The sequence below is a fragment of the Manduca sexta genome, chromosome 28 (assembly GCF_014839805.1).
Source record: "Manduca sexta isolate Smith_Timp_Sample1 chromosome 28, JHU_Msex_v1.0, whole genome shotgun sequence".
NCBI lineage: Eukaryota > Metazoa > Arthropoda > Insecta > Lepidoptera > Sphingidae > Manduca > Manduca sexta.
The window spans coordinates 17379161-17406078 of record NC_051142.1 but is presented as its reverse complement, the minus strand read 5'-3'; the positions used below and the strand labels follow the sequence as shown (position 1 = coordinate 17406078).

Genomic DNA, 26918 nt, shown 5'->3' with positions numbered 1-26918 from the left:
CTAATATACCAATGTAAACATACATACAGTATAATCTCACTAATCCGGCACTTCGATAGATCGGCACGTCCAATAATCCGTCACCTTCTGCCCACGCCTCCCTCGCCCCTCTACACCTGTGTGTTTCAGTTACTCGCATTGTCGCGAATTGCAGTCTAACCTCAAAACTTATCACGTGCTTACGTATTGTTTTCTTTCAAGTGAGAATAGTTTATCGTTAAAAATGTCAAATAAACGCAAACACAAGACACTAGATTTGAATAATAAAATGGAGATTTTAAGGAAGTTAGATAGTGGAGAAAACATGAGCAAATTGGCAAAAGAATATGGTGTTGGGCGTGCTACTATATATGATCTTAAGGAAAAGGTTGTTAAGCAAGGACTACAAGTTGCACAAAAGCAGACCTCAATTAAGGATTATTTTAAAACTAAGTAATTACACATGTACGTGTTAATTTAATACATTACATACAAACATTTATTCCCTCTATGAAATGCTTTCTTTTATTCCTTACCTATGATTTTTTCCATATAATCCAATAATCCGAACATTCCAATAATCCGGCACCCTCCGGTTTTTAATAGTGCCGGATTAGTGAGATTATACTGTACTAGTTTTGTTACATATTTACATTTTTTAGACATTAACTCAAGTTTCATAATATTGTGCGCCTTATTTATAACTGGGTATAACAGCGTATAACACCAGCATCAACCAAGATAGTCTTGACATAGTTCTACAATCATGAAGTCCTTCGTCCTAACTCTCTTCACACCTCTATTGGATACACAACCTAACATCTAGATTTTGAAAAGTAAAAGTTTCTTTATTGGCAGTAACCTTATTGAATTCGGCATTTAAATAGGGGACCGGCCTATGCTTCATTTTGTAGATTATTCTATATGTAATGGTTAATAATACGAAAAATAAGCACTCCTGCGAAAACTGCATGAAAATTGGTTAAAAAATGAGCGAGTAATTCATATTTAAAATATTGTAATGTGCAGAAGTTGGCGCGATGTGGGAATATCGCTTCATCTCTTTCTTTCGCACGCGTCGTAATTCCCGATGACGTCACATGTGGGTATTTCGTGTCTTTTCTGTTTCTTGTTAATTACCCCTTCATCCGAATTTCAAAGACTTATAACTTGTTGATTTTTTTCCGGATTTTAATAATTCCTTCTGTGTTATAATTTATATTATGTAAGTATTTGATAATAGTAAAAAACAAAAATGAGTCCGGTACCCTATTAAACTATTTTATCGCGGTTTTAATATTTTACTCTTCTCCCGACGTTTCGAAGACTTTGCAGCCTTCATGGTCACGGGGGGGACTGAGAAATCCGTAAAATAGTTTAATTTAAATGTCTAACATTCGCGTAAACATAAGAATTGGGCATTGTTGAAGCTGCCACGACACTGCAGTGCATCTAACATGTTTGCCGTGACGCGCAACGATTTTTCGCAACTTTGCGCAAGTGCTGCGCGTCAATGTTAAGCAGGGTTCGGGCCAGTGACAACAGGCTCTTAGCCATGATAGCTAACAGGCGGAATTGCGAATACATTAGTCAGTGGATTATACTTCACACAACGATGTATTAATTATAATATACTAACGTAGTTACTTACGCTTACTAACATTATGGACTGTAACTGTTGTCTGAAATAAAGAAATTATTATTATCACTGATAACTATCAGCCCCGAATCTATGGGGGGGCAAGCGGGGGCCCATGTCCCGGGCGGCGAATTCAGAGGCCGCAAATCCAAACTTTGACTACTGAGACATCCAGAACATTACACACATAAATTATTTCCGCGGGGCGCGAAATGATGATGATGATCATGACAAAATTAAAAATATAGGTGGTCGGGGGCAGCATTATCCAGATTTTGCCCCGCCTCCAAAAAATTCAAGATCCGGGACTGATTACTACGCTGAGTATTGGCTATTTTCTGTCCTGGGCGCATACGGACGGAGCCACGAGAAAATGCCAGTAACAGATACCCACAGGAAATCCTATATCTTATTAGACGTCATTACACGTGGCCTGCAAGTGTAAGTTCAAGTACTATCTAAGTTCAGAATGAACGGTTTGTGTCACGATAAATGATAAGGCACAACAGACTTAAACAAACGTCTATCTATTGATAGAAGAATGAGTGTTGATGATATTTGTGGATCTCTGAAATGAACTTGGATCATTAAATCTAACAACCAGTTCAGATACAAGGATTTCGGGATATGAGGAAACATTTCGTTGTCTTTATATCTGTAGTACATATTATTAAACGAAGTCCGCTTTTCTGTCTGTCTGTTTCTCAAAATCTACTGAACAAATTTGGTATGGATTTAGTTTAGGACCTTAGGAAGGATAGGCTTTCTATCCTGGGAAAATATATGGCGGGACTTTTATCCCGGAAAACTCGTTCACGCGGGCGAAGTCGCGAGCAAAAGCTACTTTCGGTATCTTCAACTAAGTGCATATACTTTCCAATAATATCTATTGTATTTGGTAAATTTTCCGCGAGCAACAAACGTATTTCGGAATCAACAATAATATACAGAATTATATTATGTCATCTTAGGAACTACAACTTTGGCATTGACGTTCCACAGTATCATCATTCAGACAGTCATTGTTGCACTGGCCGCACAAATTGACAAACAAATATTAGTTGCAGCATCGACGAGTTGCGGCACGTGTCAACAAATCAGATGATAAGGTTCGTATTGTATGAAATAAAATATCGACAGTTCAGCGTTTATGTAAAAATTGACATATCGCGGCGCTTTACAGTGCACCGGAAATAAGTCTCGATATTTTAATATTGATGCTCCGCTCCTATTAATCATAGCGTGATGTTATATAGCCTATAGAATTCATCAATAAATTGCCTATCCAACAGTAAAATAATGTTTCAAATCTGACTAACTTCCTTAGATTAGGGCGTTCAAACAAACAAACAAACTCTTCTGCTTTTTATGATAGTATAGATACGTATATCTCGATATAAGATCGAATTGGTGGAGGCATGTTCAGCAGTGGACGCCCTGCGACTCATGATGATGATGAAGTTTTGATATGAATATCGTACCTGCGTATAACCTTTCACAAGCGACTCATCACACTGCGCCATAGCGGCTGTACCCATATTAAGTTCAAGGCGGAGACCTTGCCATAGGCCATCAGTTAGAATCGCATAGATAGAAGGAAAACGTGCCTAATTTTGCACAATTGCACAACTCGCTGACTCAATGTTACATCCCGTTTTGTCTTAACAATTCGTGTTGTTGAGGGACTTTTCGTAAAACCGTGAGGATACCTAGAACGTTACCTAGGGGACATCCGTGCCCCAGAGACGAAAAAAATAGTCTTTCATTATTGAAAATTAGCCAAATTACGTTTAACAGGAATGGTAGACTATTTGTATGCCCCAACATCCTGGAATGGGTAGTATGAAAATCTAGTGTGGACAAAGGACAAAAGATAATCAACCCACTCCCACTCCCCAATTGCCCTATTAAGCTTATTTACGACAACAGCACGCCAAAAATAATGGAAGTGTATTTATTTAATGAGACTTTAAATAAAGCTGTACTGTTTTAATGTTTATCCACAACTGTAAGTAGATTGTAATACCTTCATTATGAAAATAAATTGTTTTTAGATTATTTCTTGTTAAAATTCTTTTGGAGTCGGACGGAGTGTCTTATCAAATGTTTTTTTTTAAGTTCGAACAGAATAGGATAAACTAGAGTAGGTGGCGCTGTTTTTACTTATCCGTTGAAAAAAAAAGAATAATGTCACATTGAGATATTTTCAAAGATCCATAATTCATAAATTTCGAATATTGTTGTTCCCTTGTACCGATGAATCTTGTAAACCATATTCTACATGTAATATAATAATATATAATACCTAAATTGTGGTTTCATATGTACTACGTGTACTTTCTGAGAACACGTTTTGGGTTATAATTATTGTCCAGGAATTATTTTTTCAAGTTATAGTATGTTGCAACCATGATTGTAATCTGTTTTGTGTTTAATAAGTATCTTAAAAATTGAGTACATTAGCAACGCACGTGAATTTTGCATCTAAAACCTACATTTCCAACCTACTCTAAAACCTAAGTCTAAAACCCAGTGTAGCTATAGGCGATCATGAGCCTATTATCCATTTATTTATGTTATAAATGGCCTGGTTATCGTAACTTATGCGCATTGCCTTGTTCAGTGTCGTTTCTATTAAAACTTGTTTGAGCTACTTTTACGAGATATTTTACAATAGCTACGTGATAAAGTGACGATAGCGTAGTTTGTTGCATAATATAGGCTGCTAATATGGGGTTTTTGATTTGATGCATTCCATAAGGAATCTCAATAAAGATACGGCAAACGTGGAGGTGGAGTGACGATCTGCGAAAGGTCGTTGGTAAGAACTGGATGCGACAGGCCGAAGACAGGGTGAAATGGCGCATATTGGAGAAAGCCTATGTCCAGGCTGATGATGATAGGGAATCTAATTTGGCAACCACTAGCTTGAATCGCAATATTACAGGTAATCAATGACGGTTCCGCGCAGCTATCCGAGTGCAAGAAGATACCCCGGGGCCGTCCCGTATGCGTCGATGAAGGCCACCGCGGGTTTTGGTTGATATGCCGGTGTAGGGTATACAGGGGTTAGGGACTCGGTCCAATGCTCGCTCGGATGCTATACTCCCGAGTGTCGACATTGGACCGTAAGACCGGTGCAACCAACATAACCGTTCTACTCACCCTGCAGGTGGTAGCCAAAACGAGTTTTCTCCAAGAAAAAAAAATACATTACACGTAGTGAATATAATTAAAACAATAACTGGCAACATTGCTACTTCAGACAGAATAGGTTACAGTGGTTAAGATATCACCAGATTTATACCCATATCGAGCCTACATTAATTATTTTAATTTATATTAAATAACGTCTGAGTTAAATGTAAATCGTAACAATTCGTAATAAATACAAAGATAACAGAAATAACAGTACTTAATTGGATAGATAACTTTAAAATTTAACGTATGCCGATTATTTATTTGTTAGGGTTCTGTAGATTGTGTTCGATACAAATTAAAATCTGAACAGAAATGTCATTAACCTCTTCTGTCAACTATCACTTAATAAGTATGGTCTGCAAGGAAAATTATTTTACGTAATAACCAATAACATACAATTAAAATCAAATACCGACGCCAAAAAAATGTTGATGCATAATAACGTAACAATAAGAACACCATCGCTTTTATTTGTAAGGACAGTAAAAATAATTTATACTTTTTAGTGGTTTAAAACAGTTTTATTTTTTATTAAAATATCAGATCAGCCGTCCTAAACTTTTATTTCATACAGACCAAAGACGTGTTAGTTATTGTTCCTTTGGCAGAACGTGTTATTAGACTACCCAAGCGTCTTAAAATAAATGTTTATTTTTATGAAAAGTATTTACAGTTAACTGGATTTTATTTTTAAACCGTTAAAGGTTAGTTACAGCACTAGTAATTATGGTTTCTTTTTTAGTTTCGTTGAAGTTCTTAAGTCAGTTGGGTCGCTTGTAAACGCTCAGCGGGCCGTATGCAAAACCTCGACGGAACACAGGTTGAATATAGTTGATCTAGGTCTTACTTGTGTATAACTAAGTGTTAAACAATACGCCATAGCTATCTATTTAAAAAAATGGATTCTAAAATTCCGTTATTTCCCATCTAAGCAAATTACCGGTTTAACACTTTTTAAGCGGCACGGATTTTTCTATACTTTTCATTTCTACGACACAAGGCGTTTCAGATTGGGCCATAAATCTATACTTTTCTTTGTCGCTGTTAGCAAGACATGCACAAGATGTTTCAGACCTGGTATCGCACTCAACGTGTTAAACAGTAGCTTATGTTATTGACTTAATATAGATTATCAATTCTGAAGAACCCTAATACTTAGACACAATATATATAACACAGTGGTATCTCATTTGCCCGTACACAATCTATACACCTTTTGACCCTTATTATATTTCCGTTCTTAAATAATATAACATTATAGATTACGTTGTGTAATTAGGAAATATTTTAATGAAACAATTTTATTGTCTTTGCTCACGGCTCTACCATTAAAAAGCCTTTTTTGGATAAAAAGGTACCTATAATGTCCTTCGCCAAAACGGCAGTTATCAAACTCTGTCAAGAGTCATCGACTATGAAGAAGACAGACCATTGTCGATAAAACTTGCATCATAATCGGTTTATCCGTTTTATTTAATGCAGACAAACCTTCGACAGGAAGTAATATTTTAACGTTTTATTAAGATATCTATCACTGTCAATAGTGCAAGACTACGAACAAGACTCAGTCGATACTCTATTGTCAATAAAAGTTACATCATAATTGGTTTATCTGTTTTATAGTTTAGTATAGATAAATCTATCGTTCGGATCTCTGACGTTTCTTTGAGATGTTATAATAATATCTAAATGATATCTAAATGAAACAACCGATAATAATAACTATAAAATGAACTTATTTGGTGACCACAGACTTTTTTATAAATATATTTTGTACATCGATAATTATATGTACTACGTATTTTGTATAATACAAATGAATTGGTTTTTGGCCGCAGCCTCCGCTTTTTAAGTTGAATAAGAGGATAAAAATGTAATGGACGATGAATATATGCATTGGAGGTTTCATACATTACATGACTTATATACTGTGTGGAGTACACACACACTACAAAAAGTACCTTTGGGATAATTACAACTTTCTATTAAGGGAAGAAAATTCTGAACCAGACAAGTAATAACGGTCTTAGGGAACAAGCAAGACAACCGCCCAGGGTCTCGTGCTCCGTGGGGCCTTGATACTGCAAAGGGAAAGAGAAGAAGCATATCCTTCGGCAATTTGGTAAAAGGCTATCGTTCATATCTCAAATTGTGTAAAGCTGCCATTGAGCAGTTATGAAAATTATGACGTTAAAGAAACAAACAGAACATTCTTTTATATATTAGTAATATTAATAGATAATAGTAATTGGATAAAAATAACAAATAAAGGGGCCATAGGGTAAGGAATTGAGGCCACATCGTGCCCGCCATAGAAGTATCTTCCGCGTTAGTAATGTAAGTAGATTATTGTTCCAATTAATAATATCGTTGCCTAATTTATTTTGTTGCACTTTGCACGCCGTCTTCCGGCTGTCCACCATGACGGACGTCACTGAGGTATCCTCCATGGACTGGTAGGAGTCCTCAAATGACTGATATGAGAGAGTCAGGCTCCTCGTCCCAGTTTGAATACCTCCAACCAGTGAAATGACGAGATAAGGATATTTTGGCTTTGGCATACCTCCGCATGCAAAAACAAGTATACTACATACATGGGTCAAGTTTACATCAGTTATCAGTATTGTCACAATTTGTCTGCTATTATAAATGATATTTATGAAGTACCTTTTTTATAATAATATAGGCTATTGTCATACTATTCAATTAATTTTTAATAAATGACGCAACTCGCGTAAAAAAATATTTAAAAATTTTCTAAATACTAAATAAAAATCGAAACGTCTTTTGAAATTGAATATTTCGACACCATTTTAACTCAGTATGAAATTAAACATTATGAAGTAAATTGCGATACATTTAACCCTATTGTTAATTTGAAATAAAGCCGTGCACAAAAAATGCTACAACCGTTCTTTGTTAAATTTGTTGTCTTGGTGTACCTACCTAGATTTTCATAATCGCCAATATTACACAAAAGTAAATTAAATAACTTAAACTGGCGTGGAATAAAATTATTGAATTGAGGAGGGTTTTTGCAAAATTTATGAACACACGCTAGCGTAAACACATCGAACTTTATACGCCGAGTTAGAACACTTATTTGGGTCTCTAAAAACATAAGACACAGGGGCGGCTTTAGGGGGAGGCGAACCAGGCAACCGCCCGGGGCCTCGCGCGGTATTGTAGGACCTTTTTTTAAAGATCTTACCAACCACACTTTTATAACGGGGAATCTCTGTTTTTCCTTCGCCTAGAACCTCGCGTCGATTTTTTTTTGCTTTCGCCTCGGGTTTTGCGTCGTTTAGCCCCCCCTACTGATAAGACATGTCGCAGATTTTTACCTTCTTCGTATAGTTTATTTTGTATTGGCACAATCTGCAATCGGATTTAGTATCAGGGTATGGAGGGGCTTGTAAGTCTTACATGGTACATTAAGAAAGAACACAATAGTCCTTATTAAAACTAATGACATTCAGCCCCATCAGATTTCCGACCAGGTCACATGCAAAAAAAATGAAGTCCTGACGGTCAGGCAGGTGAATATTCTCCATGGATTCTAAAACAATACCAAATGACTCCAGACGATAGTAATCACCGTAGGCCAAAGCGAATTATCGCTAGTATATGTCTACTTCCTAAACATAAAGGATTTGCCAAGCGTCATCACTCTTTTTATCGATTTTTTTATGCCATAAAATAAATGCAACGATTCATCCCTTAACAATACGTGAAGTAACACAACAAAAAATTGCCTACAACTCTTAAACTACGAAGAAAGGGACTGTTAGTATAAAAACTTAATTTTTGCATTAATAAGTATTTGATGAAAAAAACAGTAAAATAATTTTATATCATTAATAGCCCCCAACATTCAAATTCTGGTTACGCTCATGGTTTTTGCATTGCCTTTGGTTTTTGATGTTATTTCAAGGAAAAATAGTCAAGGGCCAAAATTAAACAGCTCTCCAAACCGGTTTATTTAGCAAGCTTGTGTGCCAGGGTCGGATTCAGATTATAATAGAATCTTAAATTCCGTAAAATTTATTGTTTAATGAATACATTTCACGGGAATTAATGAATATGCAGTTATTTGATTTTAATGTACAAAATATTTTAACATAGGTGCACAACTGACAGGTTACCTACTATTTCTATCTTTGGCTGACATGGCACATATTCAAATCAAATTAATTGACTTTTACTCTATTGAAAAGTTACATTTGGGATTGCGTTTTTTAGAGGACGCAATTTTATTTTTTTGTAGTGTAGGGGGGGTCAGTCTAAAGCTAAAACCAAGTTTGTGGGGTCGTCACCCTTGTCCCACGGCCGCCATCTTGAAAATAGGGGTTGAAATGGTTTTTACGATGTATCTTTTAAACTATTTATCTGACAAAAAAAATGTATAAACATTTTTTGTTGCAAATTAAATTCTCTACAACTTTGGTCTAGTAACTTTTGTCGTAGAACTATAAATAAAAAAGTTATAAATAAAGAAGTTGTCGTAAGTAAGTTTTTTATTAGCATTTTGACTTTTAAAAGTCAAAATGCTAATAAAAAAAAAGTAGTTTTCACTAAAGTTAAAATCGTGTCTAAAATCATTCGGAAATCGTCTTCACAATTAAAAACAGAATAAAATACATCCGTACGTACAGTAATATGTAGCACAACTAAAAGATATAAGTTGAACGACAACTTCAACACAATATTATCAGCTATTCTTACAATAAGAGAGGTTAGAAATAATAAAAATAATAGCAGGCAGATGTTCTTTTGTTCCCTAATGGTCCCTTGGGTATTTGGGTATTAATGAGAGTACATAAAAGTATTATGAACCTTATAAACACACGTTCTGATGACGTTGCAATGGACATTGCTTAACATTGAATTTCTTAACATTTTCGCTAATAACTTTTTTATTTATAGTTCTACGACAAAAGTTACTAGACCAAAAGTACAGAGAATTTAATTTGCAACAAAAAATGTTTATACATTTTTTTTGTCAGATAAATAGTTTAAGAGATACATCGTAAAAACCATTTCAACCCCTATTTTCAAGATGGCGGCCGTGGGACAAGGGTGGCGACCCCACAAACTTGGTTTTAGCTTTAGACTGACCTCCACTACACTTCAAAAAAATAAAATTGCGTCCTCTAAAAAACGCAAGGTAAGGCCTAAAAAATGTAACATTTCAATGGACTATTTCAAATAAAGAACACAACTTTAAATCATACTTGATATTTAAGTAAAGTATTTATCGTTTTTATGGCATTCACTAACGTTCGAAATTAATAATGTATCTGCTATCCAAGACTGAAACCTATCTTAGATTGCCGACTATCTTTCGATTGCTCTCCTATCGGCATGCCAATATCGTAACTCGCCTATCCTTGCTTGCCTTCAACGACAGATCGCTGGCAATCCTTTCCAGATGCGTTCCCTTCTGACCATTCCATTCTATGCAGAATATTCCATTCATTAAAAATGCTTTTTGTATTTTCCATTCAAACTATTCGTTTAAATATTTTCCCAAATGCTAAAAATAAGACTTGGAGTAATAAAAATATTTTATGCATTTTAGCCCTCAAAAGAAATAATTAATAATTAGTACATGTCATATTTAAGGTACAAACTATTTAATTATTTGAAATGGAACGTGAGTAATGTGGTTGCTAACATATTTTGACACTGAAGTTTAATAACATTGTTCATAATCTATCTTCTTCTTCTATACTTATCTATACTTATAATAAATCTGTAGAGAGGTCAATTCTGTACATGAAATATATTTCTAAAATAACTATCAGGGGGTGATTAGGGATCGATACTGATGCCAAAAATGCAATTAGTAAAATTTTTGTCTGTCTGTCTGTCTGTCTGTATAACCGTTATAGAAACAAAAACTACTCGACGGATTTTAACGAAACTTGGTACAATTATTTGTCATACTCCTGTGCTGGTTATAGTATACTTTTCATCACGCTCCAATTAATAGGAGCAGAGCAGTGAAGGGAAATGTTGGGAAAACGGGAGAAGTTACTCCATTTTTTAAGCTTCCGCCGCGTGTACAACCTTAATGGTTAAAGCTACACAGAAATCATGTATGACGGAAATGTTCGCCTTAAAATTATATAAAAAATATCCCACGACAGCATATGTCTATCTTTTATGGTTGACTCACAATAACACGTGTAACTCCCGATAGCTTAGCAGTTCGAAGCTTTCTCATTATATTTGTCTACTCTTACGTTTATAACACTCTCAGTCATCCCTAATTAAAAAGTGAACATTACTAAATATTCCATAAAAAGAATCATAGAAATCGGTATAGAAACACCAAAGTTATACATGAAATACGCTAATAATAAGCCATCATGCGTGAATACTGAATCATGCTATAAGGATTATTTTTGTATATATATAAGGTCGCGAACGCACAGGCAGGCGGCTTGCTTGGCACCTAGAGGCTAGCGAATCACCTAGCGAGTAGCTTCGTAAAACGAACATTCTCGAACGTTCGCGACCGGCACCATTTTTGAAGTCCGAAATCCACGCGGGCGAAGCTGCGAGCGGAAGCTAGTATATTAATAAATCTTTAAAGGATTTAGTTTTTAGTATGAAGTACGCAGTAAACTCGGTGCCCTATAATAATAATTGGACTCTGGACATATTATCCAGTGTTATGGAATAAATTACAATTCCGTTATACATAATTGTTGCATAACTTTAACCGTTTACGCAGCGCTCGCAACAGAAGCTCTCAAAAGTAATCAATTTTACCCGTTTTTGGTCCCATTGGTCATGGTGTGATGATACATACCCTATAATAGCCATCGTCAATAGATGGGCTATCCAACACTAAAAGAATTTTTCAATTCGAACTGGAAGTTCCTGAGATCAGCGCGTTAAAGAGCGAAGCGATCAAACAAACAAATAAACAAACATACTCTTCAGCTTTATATAATTATAGTATAGATAATGTATGGAAATTTTACCTGTTTCTATGATTTTAACTTTTAACTAATAAAACTATGTTAATTTGTAATAATTGTTACTTTGAATTACAAATGTAGATAATCAATAAAACTAAATAGTAGTGATTGCAAAGGTATTTTATTTTACTAAGTAAAGAAGTTAATTGTTAATGCTGTTCTTTCTCCAACATCTTGATTCTCTATATTGTTCTCATAATTAATAATATCAGCAGTTGATAACTCCACTTCGATTGGAATTTCCTCTAACCTGTGATTCCGACAAATATTGTGCAAAACTGCAGTTGCAATTATTATTGCTTGAACTTTAGGTAAAGATAAACGCAATGTCAATTCAATCACAGGGAAGCGACGCTTCCATGTATGAAATGTCCTGAAAAAGATAATATAAATATTTCCTATTCCTCAGCAAAAGTTGACGGAATGGAGAAACGCCATAGTTCCTGTAAAAACGATGCAATTGCCCCTTGTTAGTACCTATGTAATAGTTCGATAGGTACGGTATTTTTTGTAAATAATATCAAAAATTATTTACCTTGTACATATAAGTAACACGTATATACGGCATCAGTTTAACTAACAATGATTGGCAAGCAGATTTCGAAAGCCTAATCTAAACATGAAATCAAACTCATCCAGGGTTTGCATGTAGTTCACGCTTTTCATTACCCGTGATGAAGCGCGACTTTCAGTTTCGCTATCAGCATCGCTAGTCCCTCCAAATCACTGTAGTCACTGTCACTAGAGAATATGGATATTTCCATTGCCTTTTCGTTTCTCTTAAAATCAGTGTAAGCGATATTCAAAACATATGGAGTAAACTGAGGAATTGGTCCGATTGGAAAATGCGATTGTTTACAACAATCAAATCAAATGTCAAAACGGGTAGATAGAGTATTGGCAAGCGTAAACTGTCATTTTCAAACAGAGGGTAATCTATGATCTGTAATCCGTCCTCTCAAAGATCGATTATTGTTAGAGATAGCTTACTCAATCTATGGATAGGTTATTGGCATGCTTTATTCATAAAAACTAATGAATTATCAGTCTTAGATAGCAGACATTCGATTAGGATTGGTTATTAACTTCGGGCGTAAAACTAATCAATTAAAAGCAGGTTTCCATTCACGACCGCAGAACACTGGTACTGTTCACACGAAATCGACCCTCAAAATGAACACTAGATCCGGCCCAGTTCTCGAGTTGCAGTAATCGAGTGCGGTTACGATATTATTGAACATTGCTCCATATGTTATATTATGGAAAGTAATTAAATTAAAAGCATATTATTAACGCGTTTATTAGTTAACTACAGTTTCCTGTGACCCCGCCCGTGTGGACCTTTCCCGTTCTGGGTCTCTTGTGTTTTTCTCTTGGGAACTTTATTTTTGTGCCATTTTCTGATTAAAACGTTAATTACATAATATGACAACTTGACAAAAACATGTTTACATTACTTACAAAATGAAAATGGATTGCACTTTAACCCTTAAATGCATGTAAACATTTGTCTACAAACTGTCTATATTATGATGGTGACATCTGTAAAAGGGACGCGATCCGCATTTTTAAAAACTAAGTATCTATTCGAATTTTATGATACATATACAAAAAACATTGAAGATCATATTTCTACAGTATGTTATCTTTACTTAGCTTGTAACAAATTTTTCATAATATGGATGTTGTTTTAATAATTTCATAATGAAAATGTGAATAAAATTTTTGATTCCGTGCATATCCTATTAAAGTACACAAGAATTTAATTTGCAACCAACACTGACAATTTAATAAGGAATATTTTGTTAGTTAAAATTTTTCACAAAGACCTAAAATAGTATTTTTACAGAAATAATTAATAAATCTTCACATATTCTCACGCGTAATGCATGCGCCGTAAATGGGTAAGTAGAAACATATCTAGTCCGCCCATTTTTCGCCAGGCTTACCAATTCGCTCCCACTACGTCATAAGGAGCGAGCAGACTTGAAAAACATTGACTTATTTACCTAATGTGTCTCTGACGTATCTGATGACGATCATTGACGTAAAGGCAAAAAAAAACATTACTTAGGTAATAAAAGGAGTACCTTAGTACCTTTCCGTTCAACATTTTTCCATTTTAAGTTCTTTATTGTGTGCAAAAATATTGATATTGGTTATGTTATGTCTGTGGTTAATATTTCTAGATTTGATAGAAAATTATGTCTAAGCGACAAATATATCAAAAATGAGTTATACTTATAAGTATTTTCAAAAGGCCGAATTTCTTTTGTAACCCTTTAGTACTATTTCGTATTTTTTTCCATTTAAAGTTCTTAATTGCGTGCAAAAAATACTGATATTCTTTATGCTATGTCCCTGGTTAATATTTCGACGTTTGAAGGAGAATCATATCTAAGCGACAAATATACAAAGAATGCGATAAATATTTGGAATCACCAGATTTATGTGCGTCGTTTGTAGCTCTAAGAAAATTTAAATATCAATAGAGAATACTTTTATAAAGTAATTAATTGCTGGTGTTAGGATATATTTTACATCCGCCCGGATAGCGACCACCGCACACAAGGTGTTAAAACCGCCATAGTAGGCCTTGTGAGTGTGTCGCGTTCCGGCATCAGCCTGTGTATATCCGGTTCCAATAGGCCAGCGTAATTGTGTCGACTGTCAAGTGGTAATTATCTCTCGTCAGTCGACATTCTATCGGACTCCACTTAGCATCAGATGCAGTGGGGCCAATTTGACCTGTCCGTATAAAAAATATATTTAATTGTTATGAGATTTTTTATTAAAATCAAAACTTTAATCGCTTTATATAAAAGTTTACTTATTGTCGCTTAGATACGATAGCCTTTTAAACTTCCATTTGTTTATCTTACCAATATCATGATGCGAAAATTATAAAAATGTTTAAGGATATTTAAATGTTTGCGACGAAATTCAGAACATGGACATTGGACATGAACCAGTATTATCATTTAGTTGGGTTATTATAAATTCCTTTCTATAATTTTATTTTATTTATATTTATCACTGAATCTTTTATATTAAGAAAGGTTTTTTAAGAAGGTGAAACCGCGCGCCACACACACCTAGTTTAGTATATTTTTAGAATAATATTTTTAAGCTTAAGTAAGGTGCGTTGGGGTAAGATCGTAGGAGGGATAACATCGTATAAATCGAATAACTTACTATTATATAATAATTTTTGTTTTCTGGCAACATTGCCCGCGGCACCATATTGTTAGCTTCGTCCCGACAGTTCGCGCGAGCAATTTCGACAAGAAGGACGTGTGTGAAGGACCAACAAAGACAATAACTGTAATTCGCCGTTCCCGTGAAGATCCGAACTATCCCCATGCAAGAATTTATTTATTTTTACGTAAGTATATACTGTTTTTAATAGATTTTCGAACTATATGGTACTATTAGGTATACATTCTTGAGCTTTGTTTATTAAAACTTGTCGTAACACGTCTATGTGCTGAGATCCTATCTTAACCCGTTAAATTATTTGCCGTTAAAAAACGGACTAAAATCATCCGATCATGTACTTGTAAAATATTACAAGTGGTTGTCAAAGTTTACATTATACGGAGTATCAATTCAGTAGGGAAGCAGGGAGCTCATTGTAACAGTTTAAGTTGTAACACGGAATTTTTATCAAGAACTTTAACTTAATCGGTACAGTGCAGCGATTAGATTGCTGCCACATCATTTTTGAGACATAACGTAAAAGTTACGTTGGTAAAAATTTTTATTGGCTTTATTATTATGCACTAATTCAAAAGTTACAAATAATCCGTTACTTTCTTGAATTAAAAGAAACTAAGAGACGATATATGTATATAACGACAAATTAGAAAATTCATACTATGTGGCTAGTTGTAACATGCCCCTACTTATCCTGTTATTTTTAAATATAACATTTCAATAGGGTATAATTGTATTTCTTTTATTTAATGAGAAAGTATAAATAGAGAACAGAGACACAAAGTCAATAGGTGTACGAATTATTTATAGTTGAAGTTTTAGACAACAAATTTTACTAGTCCGAAAGTGAGCTAGAATTTTGGCCAGGCATATTTTGCTTCTTTGATAAGAAAATTTAACTAAAAATAATGAGAGTCCAATAATACCTGCTGTAGGTTTCTGTCTGTGATTTTAAGGTTCGTTGTAACTGATGAAGTTAGGTAACAGAGTCTTCTTTTTATTATTTTATAAGTCCATACTTCAAAGTTTACTTTTTTCATAAAATAATGTCATTGAGTATAAATACATAGGAGTTGCTTTTTTTGAAAAACTACGATTTGTGAGGAGAAAACAACATTACAACTAGCTACGAGCATGGACTAAGTTATGATGTCGCAATTTTTTTTGATTAAAATGTTATTTATGTAATAAATATCTTATTACAGTCGTTTTGTCCTTTTGAATTTATAAAAGAAATTTTACACTATTATTCAATGTCTGTTTAGTGGTAACTGCTAATTTAACAAGTTAGTTTCAAGATATATTCGTTTTTCCAAAAACAAGCCCCTCGCTCACTTAGGTATTTCATTTTTCTTCGGCTATGCAGAATAATTAATTTGGTTTATTCGTTATTTATTTACAAGGTATATGCTGTTTCTCCAAAAAAAATTAATGTATATATTATATTTTGTCGTAGATTTGCTATGCCGCGACGTTATAAAAGAAAATCATTGCGGGCAACGAAGTACTCGGCCGAAAATCTACAAGAGGCTATAGAAAAAGTAAGAAATAATGTACTCACTAACTATGCGGCGTCAAAAATATACGGAATTCCAACATCAACCCTTAATGACAGAGTTCTGAAAAAAACAGGTATAGCTAGTAATAGCTTGGGAAGACCGACTACAATTCCCTTTGAAAAGGAAAACGAACTAGCACAATGTCTCCGCACACTTGAAAAATGGGGTTGGGGTTTATCCAGAAAGGAAGTTTTAGAGATAGCTGCTGAATATATAAAAAATAATAAGATAAAAACAAATTTTCGAGATGGAAAACCGGGTCCTGATTGGTTCATTTCGTTCCGGCAGCGACATAACCTCTCAATAAAAAAACCCCAACCTGTGGAGTATCTTCGTAAAAAAATGACTGATCCATTTGTAACCGACGAGTATTTTACTCTGTTAAGAAAGATTTTAATGGAGTTAAACATTACTGATCCTGCAAATATCTGGAATTTAGATGAAACGTCAGTACCGTTAGATCCAACAAAGACGAAAGTTGTTGGTGGAGTTGGTTTACCATGCACTAGAACGACAGCTGGGTCGGCAAAAGAAAATATCACGGTATTAACTACAGTAAATGCGGCTGGAACCAAACTAACTCCTTTAATCGTCTTTAAAGGAAAACATGTATACGAAGAATGGATGGCAGAAGAAAAAGATGAACATGATTTTGAGATCGCTTATGCTGCAAGCAAACGTGGCTGGATGGAGACTGACATATTTTTTAATTACATGTCAAAAGTAGTAATACCCGTTTTGGCAGAAAATAAACCATCGCTAATGATATACGATGGTCACAGTACACACGTTAATAGCAAAGTAGTATCTTTAGCGGCGGCGAACGGCATTACTATATTAAAACGTCCTGCGCATACCTCCCACTTGCTGCAACCGTTAGACTTAGCAGTATTCAGGTCATTCAAAAGTATATGGGACCAGAAGATTGTCGAATGGCAACGCCAAAATGTAGGCATCAGAATGCGCAAACAGGCATTTGCTGAAAAATTTGCAGAAGCGTGGCATCAAACACGCCCAAGTGTCATCTGTAATGGTTTTAAAAAGGGAGGCATTTACCCATTTAACCCAAAAGTTATACCACAAGAAAAATATGATCCAGCAGCTTATAAAAGATGGTTGCGCCATGTAAAAGTTACAACTTGTATAAAATCATTAAAACAATTATGTATGGATGCTATGAACAAATCTATATCTGATACATCACAAACTCTTGAAGCCAGTACCGAAATTCAGAAAACTTCACCGTACAAAACTTCCTTTGAAGAAATTCTCTTACAAAAATTAACTAAACAAAAGACAACAGAAAATAAAATTTCAACAAAACTGACGCGGGTTTCAAAAGGAGCAGAAGTAGTGACACAAACATTTTTGAAGAATAAAGAAAAATTAGAACAGAACCATATACAAGAGGAAATAGAAAATATAAAAACGATAGTGAAAAAAAAATCAAATGCCGTGGAGAAACCTGTAACAAAAAAAGGAAAAGGTATCGGCAAAAAAACGAAAACGAAGGCGATCCAAGATAGTCACGAAGTTTTTGAACAACCAGACATTAGTTATAATAAACTAGAAGTAAAGTCTGGTAAAAGACCTATAAGAAGACGTAAAAGATATTCGAGTGTTACTACTACTATAAGTAGTGTAATGAGTTCACATAGCGATTCAGATTTAATGGGTGTACTTAGCGACGATTTTTTAGACGAAATTCTGGAAAAGACCAAAGATATATTTATTCATGACACGGATGACAAAGAAAATGACGCCCAAAAACAAACTATTTATGATGATATGAAATTGAATAAAAAAAATGAAAGAGATCAAAGTAAAGTTACAATTCTATCTTCAGTTCGTTTTAGGCCAGAAAATCGTGTTTTTGTGGGATTGGAACCTGATTCCCTGAAAGAAATTAACATCACCGATGATATTTCCACTAATCGAAAACGAAATAACATAGAATTAAAAAATAAAACACCTGAGCATACTATACCAAAAAGAACAAGAAATTCAGTGGTGATAGCGGCCCCTGATAATAAAGATAAACTAACGGGTGGATGTGAATCTAAGGATGAGGATACAGTTGAGGTGATAGCATTCAGTATTGGAGATACAGTTCTGACACGATATTATACAACGATTTGGAAATATTATATTGGGGTTATTGAGTATGTAAACCTGGAAGAAAACAATTATTTAATTTCATATTATAAAACTATTGGTAAAAAGTATAATACTAAATTCGTAATTCCTAAGCGCAAAGATAAGGACTGTGTTCCACAAAATACTATTGTAAAAAAGATTGATTTAATCCAGATATGTGAAAACCCTCCTGAATATATCCTAATGCATAATGAAGATGCTTTAACATATTTTTAATACTTTATATTGTTCAAATTTTAGATATATATTTCTTTATTATACTTATATTATTAACATCAATGTTCCTAGTATGGTGCCAAATATTGTTTTATTTTAGATGCATAAAGAGTTATGATTGGCTATTTTGATTAAACTGATGTAGAAACAATGAGCAATATTGACCAATTTAGTGTTTGTTTGTTCCGGCAACATTTGCAAACAAATCGAGCTGTATTACTTACAGATAAATATATCGTAATCATGTGTATGAGTGTTAATTTTCAAGTTTTGTTTTTTTTTTTGATAATGTTTATTTTTATTTACTACTTGCTAAAGTTGTTATTTGTTATGTTTCTCATAATTTACGATTATACTCAAGAAGCGAGACTGTCGGTTATTACTCTAATATTAACGACTGATTTATTTGAAAATAAATGTTGATTGATATATTTTTTTTATTTCATTTAAAATAAATTTATTCAAGCGATACTTAAATCAAAAAAATACTTCTATCCATACACCTCATAGACACAAAGTTGAGAACCACAATATCTACACTTTTACTGGTAAGGGGTAAGATCGGATGCCTAAAACTTTTTTAAAAACAAAATTTGCTACCAAAAATATTTCAAAGTATTTATTTAATATTTCGATTTTATATTAATACCGTCAACGCTCGGAATATACTCCTTTCATAAATTTTAGAATCCCTTTAATAATGAAGGTTTTAGAAGGTAGTCCGAACTATACCTGTGAAGGTCCTATCTTTCCCGCACATTGCTAAAAGTATGGTACGCTTTCAAACCCATGTACAAACTTAACCGTTGTTTTTAGAGAAATAAAAAAATATACCCAATTTGGTATTGTCAACAACAATAAGATAAGTTAAAGATTTATTATGATGTTGCTTATAGAATTCTTGTAAAAAAAAATCTAGCAAACACTGTTTAACACCTTGAAAAAGCGTCCGATTTTACCCCAACGCGCCTTATATACTTATATTACCTTTATGTTTTAACTTGTCCTAATTGTTTTAACCACTACCTTGAATATATTGTACAAGGAGAAAATAAAATAAACAGTTATTTTAACAGCTAAATATATACGTAATTAACGTTTTTAATAAAAGTAAGACAAACGTCAGGGTCGCAGGTGTGATGCCAACTAGATCTAAGCCCTCCCAATCTCCCCTGAGGCGATTCTAGAGTCTCAGGTTTGAAACTAACTACACGTCGAGTGCCCAATCTCGGGGACATGATAGTCTTAAACAAGTGCATAGTACGTGTACCCATATTAGACTCTCAAAATATTATAAGAGTTTAAGTGTTAAGACAACCCTTTCTCTTTATATCGCCTTTCATTGTTGCCCTTGCCTCCTAGTTTCTTATTGCTAATCCCAGGACCGCATGATATCCCGGTACTAAATGAAATCTGGGATAAAAAGGTCGACTAATCCCATTTTCAGGCCACCAAAGCAACCCTCTATAAACGGGTTTGAACCCAATATAATCCGGCAAGAAGTCGTTGACACCGCTCGTCACCTATCGAGTGCAAGGTTTCCTCTCACCGCGGCCGACACAAGCGATTTAGACGTAATGTTTGAAGTCAAGATTTTTAATAGAAGGATGCGATACATAATCCCTTTTTAGTGTAGGTAACGTTGGTGAGTGGGTTGGATTCTCAAGCAGGCAATTGAGATTTGTCTTTTGAATTAAGAAGCAATATGTTCGGTGTTCGAAATCACCTTGGGGCAATATGGTTCCATCTAATAATGCATTCAATAAACAGATAGAACTGTTGTTTCAAGCCAGAGTTGTAAAGGTAGGCTGTCCTTCGATTAGAATGTCCATAATGGTAAAAAGACGTAGTTATTCGCTCGAGTAGACGGAATAGGGCCCAATAATTATAAATGTATTTATCAAAGAAGTTACAACAAACGATAATTCACAAAGAATACACATATAGTTTTAAAAACTTTTAATTAAGTACGCAACTCTTCGTGTCACTGCGCTAAACTTTTTTAGTCAGTAATTAACCCAGTGCTTGCTTTTCATTTTTAAAATATTGAAACATAAAATAACAGTGATTTGTTATAACATAGGTAACGTTAGCAAAAGTGGCAATAGCCTAGTTGGGAGTGGTATGTAGTAATGTACTGTCGAGACCTATTCAAAATCCTAGGGATGCATCTCTAACTTTTCTAGAGTTATGTGTGTATTTTTGTAAATTATCGCTTTAGTGGGAAAGGAAACATCGTGAGGAAACCTGATAACTGAGAAGTTTCCAAAAGGATTTTGAAGATGTGTGAAGTCTGCCAATACGCACCGGGCCAGCGTAGTGGACTTAGGCCTAATCCCTCTCAGTAGTAGAGGATGTCCGTGCCCAGCAGTAGGACAATATATAAAAAAGAGCTGATATTATTATTATAGTATTATACGTACCGTTTGTGGTGGGGTTCAGGTTGTAACTATTTAGAAATCTAAGATCGCACGATTCACTTTATTGAACATAATATCCCCATTAGAATGGAAACATCGATGCCCATCTATTGCTTGCAATTGACGATACACATATTCAGGTCACTCTTATTTAGAACATATTTATTAGTAATAAAGAAAGTAACCCTGAACATTGTGTTGTGGTCTAGCATGTAACCTAGTTTTCAACAAGATGTAACAGGTGACATTAAAAGACCAAATTATAGGCATCTTATGAGTATTTTGCAAACGTATACGTGATTGATTTCTTCTTAACCGAATTTCGGCCACGGCGGCCAATCTCATCGGAGATCAGCCAGGTACGTAGGATATATTATAGTGCAAAAGTTTGTGCGCAATACACAGGTACACTCGCTGTTCCGTCACTCTCATAGTCCGGTGAGACGGCAATCGGACATGACCAAAGAGAGATCACGGTTTTACGTGCTTATTTAAATGTATACGTATAGGTAAACGAAGACATGAGATATTTGTTATAAGTACCTAAATGCTAAAAACTGTTGAATGAATTTAAATAAATTATGAAATTTGAAAAACATGTAGGTCACTTCCTTAATTGACATACAAGCTATTTTTCATTCCAAAGTTTTTTCGGTTTAAAGAGACGAAGAGTGGCGCAGTACGGTTTTCAGCGAGACAAAATCAGAGTAAAATTAGTGGCTCCAACCGCCTATACTGTCTTCTCATTTCGTCATTCTAAAACTATAAAAATATATCTAAGTACTTCGTGCTTTATTGTACAACGTAGTATAACGAAAAAAAAACAAAAATTACAATCATTTGTTTTTCCTTGTTACCTACAAAAACAAACGTCAACGCACTTTATGATAACAGATGACCTCTAGCGAATAGACCTAAAGTGCTGTGGGTCATGGGTTCCCATTTTGTTTTATCCTTCAAAGTGATAATCATATTGTCATAATCAAATGCCAAGTCACGGGAGGCAGGGCGCTTCCAACAGGACGTGGTAATTTTGGAAGAAGCCCATATTCAGTAATGGATATCATGTGTCTCATGATGACTAGGATAGCCAGGATTTTGTTGTCAACAGGACAACACTATTCTGATTCATGTTGACATTGACATTCGGTATATATTTTAACCTAACCTTTGTTTAAAAATATTGCTATTGAATATGATAATAAATTATAATTATAAGTTGGTAAAAAACTTTCCATTTATGCTCATTCATCGAAATTATTCGAAAGGACCTCGTTTATATTTGTCAATGACATGATATGACACATAACGTCAATCGAATAAGACCATTACTAACCGCCATTTTCAATAAACTATCCTAAGCGCCTTCTTCTATCTATCTTAAAAATAAACCAATCAGAACAAAGTTTTTTGTCATGCTTACAAATGAGTTATTTTGATTGGTTCATTAAATCGGAAACGGATTGAAGATTTAGATTAGGATGAATTGAAAGCGATTTTATACTAGTAACTAGCCACTGTCTAGTTGTACTGTTAAAAAAGTAATAAAACTGAATTATACCAATAACTAATTTCCCTTAACAAGTGGAATGTCAGCCAGATTTAAAAGTACTGTACATTTGATAATAGTCGGCATTGGAAAGCATTAGTTATCCACTTGGTATGGGAGTCCCTGTGGGTAGGTACCACCACATTGTTTATTTCTGTCAAACAATAGTGTACAGAGTCTATGAGGTTCAAAATTTTAACAAGGTGACGAGCGCAGTGAAGTGTCGTGTCATGCTTTATATCTTTTATTTTGTATTTATTTATTAAATTTACCAAAAATTAAATTTTCCTTATGAACTAAGACAAATAACTCTTAGGTGGTAACATACTAATAATATTAAATTGTGATCATAAGTCAAAAACTATACCTGGGTTCCTACACTAGGCACAGCCCGTATCGTAGGCGAAATCTAATGCAAATCTTAGATGATGACATTGTTTTCTACTGCTATGACCATTCGTGGTTACCCGAAAGCAAGGCGAAAGCGTGGTTCGACTCGACAATCGAAGTTGTAATGAAATGAAATGGTATATATTATTTAGATTCCGTTAATATTAACTCTACCGCCAGTTCGGAAAGCAGCTCTTACCAAAGAAGAACGGACATGAAAAACTGGTGTTGCTATTTTCAAAGTGTATAAAAAATTATTATAAGATGAATGAATAATCTATGATTTCATCCACGAAGACGCACCCCACTACTTTCTCTAATCGCTTAGTGTGCATGAACAACATGAGTGCACACGCACACTACGATAGATAGCGTTGAGACTGTGGCTTAGATCAGTCTCCTTACCCCGCGACATCAAGCAACACCTCCTTTTAAAAGTTGTAGAGCGCGTCTTCGTGAATGAAATGACCTATAGAGAACCATCGACAAACAATCTTTCTGAGTACTTATTAATTTAGAATATCACAAGGCTGTTACATATTTGGCTTAGTGGCATGGTTTGTGGATATGAAATCCTGGGTTCGATCACCAATTGCGTAGGTTTTTAAGCTCTAGGACTGAATCTTCACAGGGACATGGTGTCAATATGGTGGCCAATCGTGGAAAAACTTAGTTTTAAATAAGTACTTTTTAGGATGCGCAAAAAAAATCCTTCATGTGTCAATCTTTAGAACAGAAGGCACTCAAAGTGATGTTTCTAGGAGACGTTTTTATTATGTTGGCAGGGTATGTGATTAAATTGAACATGAGAGGATTTAGTTGAGTACTTCTCTAAATAAATGAACGTAACGAAATAGTTTTTCCGAAATATTATTATGATTTTTTCTGTCTTCTCATACAACGTATTTTTGTGTATGTCAATATCAAAGACATGCGATCTTGTTTTTCAATTAACTCATCACTCTAGAAGCCACGGAGGCTTGGGATAGGGTAACGAGCCTACTGACTAGCTTACTTTTTTAAACTGTGCTAGAAGTATTTGTAAGAGACTATGGCCTGATGGCCACGAGAGAGAAAACGCAGCAAAGAAATTTTTAAGGGACTAAAGCGTGTCTTTATATTATTAGTAACTTTAAGAGGCTATATATAATAATAATATTTGATTTTTATCTTTATTTTAATTTGTGGACATTGTACACAATAATATATATTGTGTTCATTTTTGTATTTGCAAATTATTATAACTGATTAATTGTCAATAAATAAATAAAATAAATAAGCATCTTATCAATTTAATGATTATGATTGTTGCTTTAAAAATAAAGCTTCGTTGTAAGGGGTGTTTCGACATACGTAAACATATCGTTGGATAGTAATTGTCAGTATGCTTACATGTATGCCGAAGGATAACTTGCCGTACCGTCTCGCTAATGGACGCCGGCCTTAACTGTGGTCAACAGGGACTGCGACCCTGCGGCGCGAAAGGAGAATGCCCAAATCTGTGTCACTCTTTAAAGGGAGTGTATGGCCTTTTAACTTTTCATAATTTACGAAATATTTTCAGAATCATAACTATGGGAGTTAATTTGAATTCCAATCGAAGGCCTCGGTGGCGTAGTTGTATTACGATATGACTGTAGTGCTGATGTTTCGGGTTCGATCTCCGGTTCGGGCAGTGATATTGGGTTTTTCTAGGCAGTATCAGCCTGATCTTTGAAACCGATATAGCGATAGGCTCACCCCGTATCATATCATGGGACGGAATACACACGGCGGAAAATGGGTGTGCCAGTTGGGGCTCTGCATACACCCTCGTGGATAAAAGGTCTGAGTGTATGTGTGTATGTAAATTTATTTAAATTACGTTTTTAAAAAATTAATATCAGTGAATTAAATTGTGGCCTGTGGCACTATAATTAAGATGTCTTAGTGCCTGCATAAAAAGGTTGAGTACCACAGACTTCGACTCTATGTGATTATTGTGCACTAAACTGTGGGTTGAGGTCATGGCTCTTGACCCATTTCCCCAAAAGCTACGACTTTATTTGACTTTATGTACATTTTTAAATTAGGCTGCCCTATACATTTTAATGAATGGCAATAATAAACGAATATTATGAATAATAAAATAATAAAACACGTGCTTAAACCTTGTTTCGATTTTAAATTCACTTTTGACGGTCAGGTTACGCCGGTCGGTTGCAATTTTGCAATATTTTTTTTAACATTCGGAAAAATATTTAAATTTTGGTGAAATTATGTCATAATAGGTTTGTAACTGTTGTGATACTTTTGATATTTTAATAGTTTGTTGCTATTAATTTGATTTTGTATTCAGCTGCATATTTTAGTATACGAAATAATATTTTAAAGGTTTTAAGAATTTTAATTTAGTAATATAATTTAAATTTCACAAATATTATTTCATTCTTTTTATATAGGTTATTATAATAACACAATGTATTTATAAATTATCCAAAAAATATAGTTTCCTAAATATTTAGAAACATTTATAAAAATAAATCATTTTTAAATAATAATAAATAAAATCAATAAATTCGAAAAAATTATAAAACTCTTCGTACTGACCTTTTAAAAGTAAAACCAAATACACGCACTAAACACAAACACAAATCAAAAAGAAATAATTCGACGGATTTATTAAATTTGAATTTCGAAGTTCGATATTTAAAATACGTATTAGGCCGCGCGCCGACGTGCGCGGTGCTAGCCGCGCTCGTTGCGAAATGCTGTAACCTCTGGGCAACCATTCATCTTTCGGCCTTAGCTTCTTACAAGTTACATACACCAATATTTTTAAGACGTAAGTTACTTTGTGTTAAGATGTCAGCCTTTCATTTTTTTATCAAACATCTTTATTAACGCACTACTAAATTGTCTTTATCCTTGGTTTTCTGACAGCGTAATTGACCGGAAGACCCTGTGTTGACTCCTTAAAAAATGAGTTTTGGGTTTAACATTGTCGAGTTGGTGCATAGTATTGAACTATCATGGGACGAAATAACCTTTGAGGGACTGTTGAATTATTCCTTAAAGCTTTGCATGCAGCACCGCAGGCAGTGCTAGGGTTCATGTTGTGACGTTCAATATTAATTAATAAAATGTTTTTTTATATCGTTTGACGTCTTTTGGTTAAATTTTTTATCTACAATGTTCAGTTAACAAAACAACAACGGGACAAAAAAATAGGTACAATACTTTATTATATCCTTTATCCCAATTCCATTTGGGGTCGCCGCAAACCACGTTTTTACGCATGTTGAAATTGATAAATATACCTTAGTTTTTATGAGCGGCCTGTTGTTTGACGTAGTTCACGATTGAAGATCAAATTTTGATGAATTTAGTACGGAAACCCCCAGTAAACGTGGCCAGATGTAGAAATAGCACTCATGAGCGCGGGACCGTCTACACGCTGAGGAAAGGCCTGCTCCTCATTTGTTGTCACCAGAATATCACTGAAGAATACCATTGGGTATATTTGGTAAAAAGAAAAATACACAATAATGTGAATTATTTACCATTATATGAGTGTGAGACAGAATGATAATATAATTATTTTTTTCACGGATTGTCTTT

General features: G+C 34.4%; 1 protein-coding gene across 1 annotated transcript in view; it reads right to left on the bottom strand.

Annotated features, from left to right (window-relative positions):
* Positions 1 to 26079, bottom strand: part of LOC115456199 (scavenger receptor class B member 1) — a 48102-nt gene extending 22023 nt beyond the window's left edge. Inside the window, exon 1 of the mRNA XM_030185159.2 lies at positions 25908 to 26079. The gene's annotated coding sequence lies outside the window, so the exon portion shown is untranslated. The remainder of the gene's footprint in view (positions 1 to 25907) is intronic.
* Between the last annotated feature and the right edge of the window lie 839 nt (positions 26080 to 26918).